The sequence below is a fragment of the Hemicordylus capensis genome, chromosome 5 (genome assembly GCF_027244095.1).
Source record: "Hemicordylus capensis ecotype Gifberg chromosome 5, rHemCap1.1.pri, whole genome shotgun sequence".
NCBI classification, from domain to species: Eukaryota; Metazoa; Chordata; class Lepidosauria; order Squamata; family Cordylidae; genus Hemicordylus; species Hemicordylus capensis.
The window spans coordinates 107532781-107544533 of NC_069661.1; positions in this window are offsets into that span (position 1 = coordinate 107532781).

Genomic DNA, 11753 nt, shown 5'->3' on the forward strand with positions numbered 1-11753 from the left:
TTACAACACAGAGTGCATTTGAAGATCTATGTTCAGGTGATAGGTGGAGCAAAGAACCTATTCTTTTCTGCCCGTATTGCATCCACAAGCTCATGTACGGTGGAGTTGTTCAGGGTTGTGAAATCACTAGTGTGTGCCCTTCCTCCCTTGAATCAGAACTTGGAACCATCAATTACCCACTGTGATGTTTTTAATGAGTTCTTTGTGAACAAAATCTCTCACATTTGCGTTGACTTAGATTCAGATCCTATCTATCTATCTATCTATCTATCTATCTATCTATCTATCTATCTATTTTATTTGCAGTATTTAATTACTGCAGTGTCTGATGTGGAGGTGACCAGTGACTCCTCTTATGTAGTTAGGCTGGATCAGTTTCAGTTTGTCACTCCTGAAGATATGGACAAGCTGACTGGAACAGTGCAGCCTACCACCGGTTCTCTTGACCCTTGTCTGACTTGGCTTCTACTATCAGCGGTGGTGGTGGGGTGTCTTAGAAGGTCTAGTAGATGTTAAAAATGCTTCTCTGAAGGAGGACAGGATGCCTCCTTGTTTCCAGGAGGCAATAATTAGACCTCTTCTTAAGAAGCCTGCATTGATACCTCAGAGTTACACAACTCTAGGACTGTCTCCAAGCTTCCATAGCTGAGCAAGGTAATTGAGAGCATGGTGGCCTCCCAGCTCAAGGCAGTCTTGGAGGAAACTGATTATGTAGACTCATTTCAAACTGGCTTCCATGCAGGCTATGGGGTGAAGACTGACTTGGTCAACCTGATAGATGATCTCCAATTGGGAATTGACAAAGGGAGTGTGACTGTTGGCCTGTTTGGATCTCTTGGCGTTTTTTTATACTATTGACCATAGTATCCTTCTGGAGTGTCTGAATGGAATTGGGGTGCGAGGCACTGTTCTGCAGTGGTTCTGCTCCTACCTCACGGGCATATTCCAGATGGTGTCCCTTGGAGACTGTTGCTCTTCAACATTTGAACTTTTTTACGGCTCCATACTGTCTCAAATGTTGTTTAACATATACATGAAACCGCTGGGAGTGATCAGGAGATTTGGTGAAGGGTGTTATCAGTATACTGTTGACACCCATATCTATTTCTCCATGTCAACATAATCAGGAGACAGAATAACCTTCCTAAATCCCTGCCTGGAGGTGGTGATGTACTGGATGAGGGATAACAAACTGAGACAATCCAGATAAGACTGAGGTACTTATTGTGTGAGGTTGGAATTCTGGAGACTATTTTGATCTGCCAGTTTTGGATGGGGTCACGCTTCCCCAGAAGGAACAGGGGTGCATACTGGGAGTGCTTCTGGATCCAAACGTCTCCCTGGGATCCCAGGCTGAGGCAGCATCCAGAGGTGCTTTTTCTCAGCTTTGACTGATACACCAGCTGTGTCCATTTCTCAAGATAAATGACCTCAGAATGGTAGTACACATGCTGGTAACCTCCAGACTAGACTATTACAATGCACTCTATGTGGGGCTGTCTTTGTATGTAGTCCAGAAACTGCAGTTGGTACAGAAAGGGGCAGCTAGATTAGTCTCTGGGTCATCTGGGAGAGACCACCTTACTCCTGTGTTGAAAGTGCTACTCTGTTTGCCAATAAGTTTCTGGGCAAAATACAAGGTTCTGGTTATAACCTTTTAAGCCCTAAACAGCTTAGGCCCTGGGTATTTAAGAGAACGTATTCTTTGCCATGACCCCCACCGCCTTTTTAGATCATCTGGAGAGGTTTTTATACAGTTGAGTAGCTCATCTGGTGGCTACTCAGGGACAGGCCTTCTCCTTTGCTGCCCCGAAGCTTTAGAATATGCTCCCTGCTGAATAAGAGCCTCCCCATCTCTGACAACTTTTAAAAAGGTAGTTAAGACACATTTGTTCACCCAGACTTTTCATTAGATCTACAGTTGTTAATAATTTCTAACAGTTTTTACATTGTGTTAAATTGTAAATTGTTTTAATTCTCTTTTAATTTTTACCGTTTTTATTGTAAGCTGCCCAAAAATATTAGTTGTGGGTGGTATAAAAATATGTTAAAAAATAAAAGGAGGAGTAGGAGGAAATGATGGAATTAACAAAATTTCCTATCACTTCATCAACTGAGTCAATGATGACATGTAGGCAGCATATACCTCTGATGTCACTTTATACAGCCCAGGAAAAATCAGCAGGATTCTCCCTAATGGCTTGCAGCATGTTCAAATGTCCTTTAATCCTCTGTTATCACCCAAACAATGTTACACCCTCTTCCTTGCATGTCTGAGGCTTAAATCTGAATGCTATTGAATGTATGTATGTATGTATGTGTCAAATTTGTACCCCAAACCTTCATCTCTGGGTGGTTAACAATAACATAAAACAAGTTAAAACATACACAAAGATCTTAAAACAATTTAGACAATCTAAAAATCAAAAACAGATTAAAACTTAAAATTTTAAGTTTTTAAAAAAACTTTAAAAGCTTGGGTGAAGAGGTGGGTTTTCAAGTGCTTTTTGAAAATTGCCAGAGATGGGAAGGAATGTATTTCAGTAGAGAGCGCATGCCACAGTCTGGGGGCAGCAACTGAGAAGGCCCATCCCCATGTGACCACCAGGCAAGCTGGGGCAACTGGGGACGGACTTCTCCAGATGACTTCAGTGGGCGGTGGGGCTCATAATGAAGATGCTCTCTTAAAGTATAATGGATGTCATTATGTATCAGTTTTACTATTTATGTTTATGTATTGCATTTACTATTGTATTTACTATGTATTTACTATTTATGTTTATGTATTTTTAAAAAGATGTTCTCTTAAAGTATCAGTCCGAATTCTCTCCTCATGATAATTTTGGTGATTCTGTTTCCTTGGTGAAGGATAGCTCCACAGGGATAAGGAAATAGCTCCACCAAAACCATTATGCTACCCATCTCCCATAAACCCATTATGAAGGTTGGCTTAATGTTACATTACTGGGGACAGTGTATATAATAGCATAACGGTTCATCTGCAGTTGCCGCCAACTCATCTGGCAGCTACTATTGGCCTTCTCCGTTGCTGCCCCTGGACTTTGGAATGCTCTCCCTGTTGAAATAAGAGCCTCCTCATCGCTGGCAACTTTTAAAAAGGCACTCAAGACACATTTATTCACTCAGGCTTTTATTTGGATTTATAGTTTTAATATTTTAGTGTTGGGTTTAAATTTTTTATTTTTAAAATTATTTTAATTGTTTAATTGATTTAATGTTTAAAAGATTTAATTGCAAACCACCTAAAGATGCAAGTTTTGGGTGGAATAGAAGTATGTTAAATAATGAAAGAATAATAATTTTTAAATGAGCATTATAAAGCAAAACAGGATGCTGAACAAATGCATCTCCCCATCCTCTAGCACCAGCTGTTATGATTATATTTTGAAATCTACAGCATGGCCAATGTGAACTAGTAGTATTCAGTTGTACAAAGGAGAGGGGAGATGGAGAGGATGATAATGGCTACTGATGTCACAATGCTGATGTCACAATGGTCCCTATCTTTGCAATGGAGAATTCCCCCCCCCATGAGCAATTAAGGGGTCTCCTTCATGTGAAAACTCACAAGTTTCCCAAACACACTCTAACTTCCCCTCTTTCTTACCTTGCTCCTGGATGGCAGGGAAGTGCACAGAACTTCTGTGCACTCCTGGGAGGGCAGTGGGTTGCTTTAAATGGCAGGGAAGGTGCTGCCTTCCTGCCAGCCCCCACCCCGCTACTTTCCTCCCACCAGCACTCTTCCGAAAAGTGGGCACACGAGGCTGCAGCATGCTTCCTTGTAGCCCAGACCAGCATCACCACGAAAATGACCAGACCAGCATCACCACCCAAATGGTGTCTGCATATGTGTGTGCCATGGGCACGTGCGTCAGCCATTTACATGGCAATACTGGTCCGAGCTGCAAGGAGGCACGCTGCAGCCACACACACCCACTTTTTGGAAGAGCACTGGTGGGGGGGAAGTGGTGGGGTGGGGGTGGCAGGTGGGCAGCACCTTCTCTGCCATTTAAAGCAAACCCCCCACCTCCGAATCCATTTGAAAGCTGGTTGCTGGAACTAGTTCAGCAATCCTAGAATGGAGCGCTGAAAACTTCTGTGCACATCCCTACTGGATGGTACTGTCTTCTGACCACACCTGTGAAATTATTCAGGAAGAGAAAGTGGACAGGCTTGCATACTAGCTTGTACCTACTTGCTTGTAGTTATCTGAAGGAGAGCTGGTCTTGTGGTAGCAAGCATGACTTGTCCCCTTTGATAAGCAGGGTCTGCCCTGGTTGCATATGAATGGGAGACTACATGTGTGCTGTGAGCACTGTAAGATATTCCCCTTAGCGGATGGGTCCACTCTGGGAAGCGCATCTGAGGTTCCAAGTACCCTCTCTGGCATCTCCAAAATAGGGCTGAGAGAGATTCCTGCCTGCAACCTTGGAGAAGCCACTGCCAGCCTGTGTAGACAATACTGAGCTAGTTGTATAGACAATACTGAGCTGACAATGGTTTCACTCAGTATATAGCAGCTTCCTATGTTCCTATGAATGTTGTTATAAAAATGCTGGATATTCTGGTCATCCAGATGTGAATTTTAACATAAATAAACTAACACAGAGAATGAAATTGGGGTGCGGTGGGGTGGGGTATGGGAAATCAAGGTAGTCCCAGACAAAGAAACAATGTATCTATCCAGACATTAACAAAATTCCTGTCAGAATATTTTTACCATCCATAATTCTAATTAGACTCCTCAGGGCATTTTCAATCACTTGAAGTTAGATTTGCAACATCATAATCTTTGTGTGGCTTCCAGGATTGTTCCCTCATGATTCTAATGTTTCAAAACTAATGATCATTAGATCCAATATACTCTCAGAACTACAATCTTATTTTGTCATACTTGGCCCACTTCCTAGGACTATTAATATGGTGAATCCCATGGGTCACATTTCCAATATTCTTGGCAATTCAGAAAATAGCATGTACTTTCATTGTAGTTTAAACTTTGAAGTGGGCAGGGGTGGGGGAAGCCAGCAGCCAAATTTAGTGAATACAGACGCATACACAGATCCTTTTCTTGTCTTGTTTTTCCAACAAAATCTGCTGCCTGAAATGATGATCAAAATGTTATAGCACAGCTAGATGAGATTCAGGAAAATAATGAGTGCACTCTCATCATTTCCAGCCTACATGTGCCAATCAATGGAATATTAGCATTTGATGTAGCAGTTGAATGTTGGCATTTGACCATTATAACAATACCAGTTCACTCTTATTATAGTATTGTTGACGTCAATATTTCAAAATATCTAATTCAGATACCAGGTGGGCCAGTTCATTTGAGTGGCTGACATCCAGAGAAAAGAAGCACTGGTGCAGCAGGAGTAGAATAACAGCGCTTTCGATACCATCAACCACGGTATCCTTCTGGTCTGCCTCTCTGAGTTGGAGCTGAGACAGTCAGTCTTGGACTGGTTCTGGTCCTAGTTGGAGTCCAGAAAATGTTACTGGGAGACATAGCCATTGGCCGGTGGGGTACCACGGGGCTTGATTTTGTCCCCTTGCTGTTTAAAATCTACAAGAAACTGCTGGAGGAAATCATCTGGAGATTTGGACTTTGGTGACAAGACAACAGTATGTCTTCTTCACTAAGAGCCCCATCCTCCACTGAGATCATCCAGAGAGGTTCGTCTGCAGTTGCTCATCTGGTGGCAACACAGGGACGGGCCTTCTCTGTTGCCACCCCAAGACTCTGGAATGTGCTCCCTGATGAAATAAGAGCCTCCGTATCACTGACAACATTTAAGAACTCTTATTGTAATGTGCTTCATGTGGGGCTTGAAAAGTATTTGGAAACTGCAGGTGGTGCTGAATGTGGCTGCCAGATTGATCTCTGGGACTGCTCACAGTGCACATATTACTCCAACCTTGAAGGCACTGCACTGACTGCCAATCTGTTTCTGGGTACAATTCAAGCTTCTGGTTATTACATTTAAAGCCCTAAATGGCTTGGGCCCTGGGTACCCTAGGAACCACCTGCTTCTCGCTGAATCTACCCACCTGATTAGATTGGCTGGTAGGGCTCTGCTCTGCATCCTGACACCTGCTGAGGCTCATTTGTTGAGCACGTGGGACAGGGACTTTTCAGTTATTGCCCACAGCCTGTGGAACGCATTTGCAGCTTAGGTCTGCATGCCTCCCTCTCTCCCAGCCTTTAGGAGGAAAGTGAAGACTCCCTTTTTAATTCAGACTTTCAGCCAATGAGTTGCTCCCTTCTCTCTAAATTTTTACCTATGTTTATTCTATTTTTATGCTGTTTTTATTGAAATGTTAGTGTTTTTATCCTACCACCTAGGGTCTTAGGATGAAGGACAGTATATAAATATAAACTAACTAATAACTAACAAAACCAATGCACCAAGGAAGAAACAATTTTTGACAACCTTCCCTTCTTCAGGAAGCCCTTTGTAACACCTGAAGATATGTCCCTGCTGACTTCACACCCTCAGGGACATATTTCCAGGTTACACAGAGGGCTTCCTGAGGTAGAGGAGCTTGTCAAAATTTTCCCCTTCCCTAGTGCAGTTAGTCCGAAAGTACTATTAGTTTGCTCCTCTTGCCGCACAGGTGCTTCCTTGCTCTGGAAGTCAGCAACTATTTCCAAACTGACCTAGAGGAAGTTTGCAATGCAGCTTTGGCCCACATTGACAGCATGCAGAGTCTTAAGCCCTAGGTCACTGGCAAAGGAAGTCTTGGGGAATGTCTGTAATTAGAGGGATGCTGGGAGTATGGGAAACATTGCTTTAAAAGTAAAGTAGCATGCATCACAGCTAATGAGATGATTAAAGATAGAATAGTTTCTATCTGACAGTTTGTATTTTAAAAAAGAAAAAGAAAATATGTTTGTACCTATGGCATTTGTGCTTTTGTGTTTTTTTTGAAGTGACAAACACTGTAAACAATGAACAGGATAGCATTAAGGTAGGAAGACTGTGTTGACAATTCACTAATCGTAATAGAATTCATTTGCTGTTTTGATATAACCCACTGCAAGTGACACGCTGAGCCCTTTCTCACGATTGTGTGAGAGGGCTTGAGGGCCGATGGCAGGGAAGGCAGAAGAAGCTCGCCTTCCCCACAGATGATCCAGTTGCTGGGTCTGGGTGGATCAAGGTGCGCAGCTGAATGCCCAGATGGTCTGCTGCTGCCCCTGGCAGCACGAAGGTGCGAGGATCAGGATGTGTGGTCCAAGCTGCCACAAACCCCACAATGCACTGTGCAAGTGTGCAATGCATTGTGGGGATCTCCAGTGCCAGCACTGGCTGAGAACAGCCGGCGCTCACACATGAGCATTTAGCCTGAGTTAGGGTCACGCTCGTGTCCTTAACCTCAGCTAACCAGTGGGCTCCGTAGGCAGGACTGCCACTGCGATTCTCATAGGCAGCTCAGCCCAGGCTTAGCTGACCTAGCCAGTTCTTGGCTGCTCATGAGAACAGTCTCGCTCTTTGACATAACCCAATGTATTCTACATGTTCTCAGGTAGGGTAGGTAGAAAGGCAGCCATATGAACTAAAGAGAAAAAAACCACCTGTGTGGTAAGTATCTGAAATACATATTGAAAACTAAAAAATTACCCCCCCAAAATCAGGATTTTTATCAGAAATATCAGCAACTCTCAAATTAAAATAAACCAATCAAAGTATATGACTGTAGCCTCCATATCACCCCCCCCCCTTCTTATTGACCTGGAAAACAAGAAACAAATTTTAAAAGTCTTAGAAATGCTTCTCTCCAGACCGTTTTTATTGCATATATTAAAACATAGAAAGAGGGAATTGCAACAAAGAACAGACGTTTCAACGTATATACATCAGCTTCAGTGCTCTATATCCCACTGTTTAAAATCCACACTTATATCCAAGACTTTTTCCCAGTCTAGTTAATCCATGGGTAATACATAACAAATGAGGGAGGAGAAGGTTGATTACTCACAGCTATACCTGGTTATCACTGATACTGAGAGAGAGAAAACCTGGAAGAGGGAGAGTATGACACAAAAATGTTATTTGCACCGTTTCATAGGCTATGTACTTTAAGATTTCCCTCATTTCTTCTTTGCCCTTAACCTCTGGCTATAGTTTATCCAGTTATATGGCTTCCCTTATCTTTCTTTTAAGTGTACAATGTTCCGATTCTAAAACGCTTACTTTTATTATGTTTATTATTCATATGTATCTACCATGATTTCCCCATTTATGTATTTAGAATCTGCTAGATGTTCTTTGGATTAGAAATGTATAGAGCACTTCATGGAGGAGGAATGACATTTTTTCCCCCAGGAAAGCCATACAGTCCAAATTACCTTCTTAGTCATATTTAATGAATGACTAAAATGTTCCAGAGAACTCAGGACAAATGGCAGTCAATGACCTGGGGAGATTTGCATATAGTGAAAAGACTACAAAAGCTATGAATATTAATCTTGGAGAGGAAACAGGTTAAAATTTAATTGTATGATGCATGAGAAATGTCTCTTTATGAGCCTCAAACCCTATATTTTAAATATGGTCAGCTTGGATGATATGTCTGAGTGGTATGTCCGAGTCAGCTTGGATGATATGTCTCACAAAGCAATAAGGTACACGAGCATGTACATTCATGTACATCCCTCTCCCAATGTGCAACTCCTCTCCACATAATCAAGTGGGGCTGGATTATCCAAACAGCCCCTCACAAATGATTTAAATATTACTTCAATGTAGTATTAAAATTGTGGATGGAGGGCAGTTCATGCAAACCACCCCTGAAATGGTATCACTGCAGCACTGTAGGTTGGGGTGTGTGGGAAGGGAGGAATGTGCACGCCAGATGGATGTATAATCCAAACTGGCCCACTGTGTCCTTGTAAACTATCACTTTTTTAAAAAGGTAACAGGGTTCCTTAATGAGAAAATTAGTAAAGCTTTCCTGAAAGACAGCATTTGTACAGTTATCTAGCTTTCCTTTAATTTGCCTCCACTGAGGAGAGTTGGGCACATTCTAGGGCATACTGTCTATTTGTGCAGAGTGAAACCCAATTAGCCTGACTGATGTTTCACATGGAAGAATGTCCTAGAATATGCCTTAGAATCCTCAGCAAAATGGCAGACTACACGGAAGTTTCACACAAGGGTGAAAAGTAGTGGCTTATTAGAGATATATAGTTACTAACTGATGTACAGCTCCTCTAAACAGAATTAAGTCCATTTTTAATTCATGCCCCAGACATCAGTTGCTGTTCACATGAAGGGAAACACTGGGCGGGGGTTGGGGAGAACTGTGGAATTTTTACGGCGCTAGAGATCAGTGTGAAAACCAAGTGATACTCCCGGGCTTTGGGAGAAAGAAGCTGTGCAGCTCCAGTTTTCGTCTTTCTGAGAAACTTCTTAACCCAGCCTAAGGCATGCAATGGCTTTTGCAGGTTCTGCTAGCTAGCCCCCAAGCCAATATTTCCTGTACTTCTTTAGCTTATTGTGAGATGCTTGACACAAAAAACGACTTTATTTCCAAATGCCTTAGAAGTTCAATTTGCATTACTCAGCTTCTTTGTCCTCTGGCTTAGAAGCATGACCGAACCTCCCAACTAATTTCTAGAGCTTTACAAATCCCTTTGGGTTTCCCCACTTTGCCTCCTTGTGAGCATCAATTAATCCACAACTTGAACTAAAAATATATGACACTTTAACCCTGAAATCCAAATTGCCTATAAAATAAGAACCCTTTTCATATCTGAGAAGCTGAAGGATCCAAGCTGCACTTCATTCATTGACATCATGGGTAACTAGTCCTAAGATCAATTAGGCTGGTATTCATGTGAATTATTTGGACAGATATTTAGCCACCTTAGCATAACCATCTGAAAGTGTGTAATTGTGGCATTTTTAACATCCCCTAAAATATGTGGGGATCATTAACTAACCATGTCACCCCACAACCATGCCTTAGAAGGGGAAACTCACTGGTGAGACTACACATATGAAACTGGCCAGAGTGGCAGATAGCAAAGTGCAATGTGCACTTTGCTAAAATCAGATTGCAAGCTGTAAAATCTGATTGTACATAGAAGAGCTAAGGAAACTGAACCAGTTGTGATGGCCTTTCATAAACTTCATTAAAGTCAATCCACTGTTGAGGGAAACAGTGTTTAATTACAAGCTGATTAACACAGCTGTGGCATCTGTTAATAATGTATTTTAGTTCTATCAACTAAAGAGAACAACAAATATCTAAATATTTAATAGAATTGGTCAAGGTTCCATATGCCTTCCACAGATACAGCTTAGCCACTTTTATGCGAATGGCAAATGTGTGCTACCAGGGATGCATTTCCAGAGGGACACTGGAACATGATTGGGGCAACACTGGAACATGGCAGTGTGATCCTGTTTCCCTGTCACATATTCACAGCATGTGGGAGGGATGTTTTCTTAGCAAGGGTTTAGATGAAAAATTAACTCCAGAGAATAATTCTAGAAATGACTTCCACATTGCTTTGAAATTATTTGGATTATCTCATCTGTGAGATATAATACATTGTTTGGTGGGAAACCTAGAAGATTGCCAGTCTTATTCTCCATTCTAGATAGAGATTGTGACTGCAATACAATTTGTTTTTCTGGCTGCTAATGATGAAATCATTATGGCAGTCCAGAACACTGTCTGTTTTATAAGTGCCCACATTTCAGGAAATGTGCCCAGAACAAGGTGATTGAGGAGAGGAGAGCTGGTCTTGTGGTAGCAAGCATGACTTGTCCCCTTAGCTAAGCAGGGTCCACCCTGGTTGCATCTGAATGGGAGACTAGAAGTCTAAGCACTGTAAGATAAAGTCACCCGCCTTCGGCTAGAGTTGGACTCTACTTCTATAGGATCTGATCAGAGATTCCACCTCGTGACATTACATGGAGTTGGAATGACCTTTGAGTTGGTTGAGGATATGGACACAATTCTTTCGGGTATGGGTGTGGCAACCTGTTGCTTGGACTCTTGTCCCTCCTGGCTGGTTAGAACAGCCGGTGGGAATGTTAATTCTTGGCTAAGGGAGTTGGCTAACTACTTGCTATGTGAGGGTTTCGTGTCAGCAGCCCTAAAAGAGACGATAGTTCGCCCTCACTTGAAGAAACCCTCCCTGGACCCTGAGGTCCTTGACAACTATAGACTGATCTCCAACCTCCCTTTTTCAGTGAAGGTATTAGAGAGGGTTGTATGTGCCCAGGTTGAGAGGGTCTTGGAAGAAACTAGTTATCTTAATTCTTATCAGTCAGGTTTCAGGCCTCGGCATAGCACAGAGACAGCACTGGTCGCTCTGGTAGATGACCTTCTTCAGGACCTTGACGAGGGTAGTGTCCCTCTCATGGTCCTTTTAGATCTCTCAGAGGCTTTTGACACTATTGATCATGCTATCCTTCTCAACCGCCTGCGTGGGTTGGGTATCGGGAGCACAGTCTTACAGTGGTTCCATCCTTACCTTAGTGGGTGTGTCCAGTCATATGCATTGAGGACAGATGCTCGGACCCATGGCCACTCCTTTATGGAGTTCTCCAGGGTTCAGTTCTTGCCGCTGTCCTCTTTAACATCTATATGAAGCCGCTGGGTCAGGTCATTTCCCAGTTTGGGGTGAGATTTCATCAATATGCTGGTGATACTCAGCTGTATATTGCCATCCCAGATTCTGGGATGCTGTTTCTGTGCTTACTCAGTGC